Here is a 2,731-nt window from a genome sequence, read left to right on the forward strand (position 1 = left end):
CCCATGGGATAAAGGAGTGCAATGGAAAATTGAAGGAGAATGGAAGCTTAAGGGGACACATGGACTTCAGTCAGCTGCTTAATGACAGAAAGTTTCAAGGCTACGCTTCTCTAATGCCAGAGGCTATGATGGCTGCTCTGCTGTCAGCCAGCTTCTGAAAGAAAAAACATGTCTGCAGTTAATTATCCAGGGTGTTAAACTGATGTGCAAGAGAGTTTTCATTTTCATAGACTCTTTACATTTTTGTCATGAAACTAAGCAGTCTCCCCAAGGTCGTGGGTATCAAGGGCTGCAAAAGTTATTTCCTCCATTTTTTCAACACTGCTTAAAATCAGTTTCAATAGACCCCCTTCCACAAGAGAATTATGACGGTGCACAGCGTGGTGCTTAAGGAAAAAAAGCAATTCTTGACATGTACACAGAACATCAGGAGATCTGTCACTTGCAGTAAGAGCTGAGTTACTATTGCCAGCATGATGTAAAATTCTGGAGGAAGGCCTGTGGATCATACAGAGGGAAGATTATGGTGATGGCCTGACACAGTGAATGAGAAAGTAAGAGATGAAAAGGTGAAGCTTTATTGCTGTGTAGATCCTTTTCTGTGTAATATGGTGACCTCTGCTCCCCTGACCAGGTACTGGTTTATAGCTCTTACTGGAGGAAAAATATATTTGATGAATGACATACATACCTAGCCCAAAAGGAGAATATTCAAACCTGTCATGCATTACACAGCTGTTGAGTATCAAGTGAGAAACTGCTTCTGAGATGGCACAGTGATCATTGATAGAAGGACAGCAACTTTAAAATATAATGGCTGCTTTTTCCATGGTTTTATTGAATGCCACCATGAAAATGACCAGAACCATCCAGTGGGGACAACCTTTGGGTACTCCCGTTCCACAATGAAACAAAAGATGGATGGCCTAACAAAAGCAGGGTTTACCATCAGATCCAGATGGGAGCACAAGTGAGCTGCTATGAAAAGAAACAGATGGGGAGATCATGTTCTTAGCCAGGACCAAACTGTCCAGGCCCTTATCCCCAGAGATGTGTTTCCTGGCAGCAGGTCAACACCATTTGTCTGTACTACAAAGCAGCCCCCGAGAAGAAGATGCACTGACCACCTACTTTAGGATGGTAGAAGTAAAGGGGTATTTACATTAGCTCTTTGCCCCAGTGCTTCTTACAAGCATAAATGGCAAATTATTATTTTCCCTGTCTGAAACCTGCCAGGGCTGCTGCTGCTGAACAAAAGTCCCTTGCAGTTGCCTGGTACACCCTGGAACTGAATAAGGCTCTGGGGAAGGGCTGCAGCTGTGAAACCTATGAGGTTGGGCATTTTGAATAGAGAGGCAACAGCCTTTCCTTGGATTACGTAAAGATATGCCTCTGCCAGAAGCAGGAAGCTTTAGGCTGCCCAGCCTGGTGTGCAGATGCAGGCAAAAACCTGCTACATATGCTGAAGATTAGAGGCAGAAAGAAGACGCCCTTTTGTAGCTTGAGCCTGTTAAGTAAGGTGTTGTATGGTTATCCCTTCACCCCAGCTTCTGACATGTCCTCCTGTGATTTATCCATGAGGATGCAGCTACTGGCTGGTGGAAGCACACTGAAGGATCAGTGTCCCTGATTTGCAAGACTGCCTTTTCTACAGCACAATCCTGTATGGTTGTGCCTACAGCCATTTAGACCCTCAGACATCCTGCATGACCTGGCCTTTACCACAGCACAGGCTCTGGAACAATTGTGATTCACCCAGGGGATCCCTCCAGAGAAAGACTATTTAGATGAGCTGATGAGTGATGACCATGTTACTGAGCTGGAGGCTTCAGGTCCCAAATGCTGCTTAAAAATCCAAAGCTGGACTAGAAATGCAACAAACAGAAAAGATTTACTTTTCTGTGAGAGCCCAGAGGGGCTGGGCAGGGACAGGCAGGCCTGGCAGTGCCCCCAGGGTCCTGGCAGCCCCGTGCTGGCCTCCTTGGAGGACTCCATAGCCCTGGGGCACACTCCAGCTTGCTCACACTTCCCCTGCTCTCAACTCTCCCCCATCCCAAAGAGGACTTGATGTGCAGGCTCAGAATATACTTGTCCTTTGCTTTTGTTTAATTACTTCCATTCACACTGACACGAGGAGGTTGCCCTTCTCAGCTGGGAGGGAAGTGCCTGCACTGATTTATCCTGGGGTACAGGGAAAATATGAGGTCCTTCCAATAAACACTTGTCACCTCTCTATAAAGATGCCTATTTGCCTTTTGAACCTGACTTCATTTGTAGGTCTAACAACTTTTGATGGCAAAGAATTTCATAGCATAATCACACAGACATTCAAAACTATATTAGTGATAAATTAAAAGCAGGCCTGCCTTGAATTGCATTAAGATGGCACTTTGCTCATGTTGTGACATGAGAAGAACAGGCTTCATTATAGGCTTTTCCAGGATATCCTTCCATTTGTTTCTTCTGTTACCCCCACTCAAATAAGCAGTGCCAACCTCTTCAGTTCTTCGGCATTTCTGGACCTTTATAACATTGTACACTCACCATTTCCTGTCCCCTCCATACCAAGTATTCCAACAACTGCACGAGGGAAAAACAAAAACAATTTTCTTTTCAAAACCAGCAAAAACATAAGCTGTTCTTTTTTCCATAGGAATAAAAAGAATCCTCAAATTTCAGATTGTGTTTACCATGAGAGTATTTTCAAACAGCAGCCACAGACACAAACCTG

The sequence above is a fragment of the Lichenostomus cassidix genome, chromosome 3, assembly GCF_008360975.1.
Source record: "Lichenostomus cassidix isolate B80296 chromosome 3, HeHo_3.0, whole genome shotgun sequence".
Taxonomy (NCBI): Eukaryota; Metazoa; Chordata; class Aves; order Passeriformes; family Meliphagidae; genus Lichenostomus; species Lichenostomus cassidix.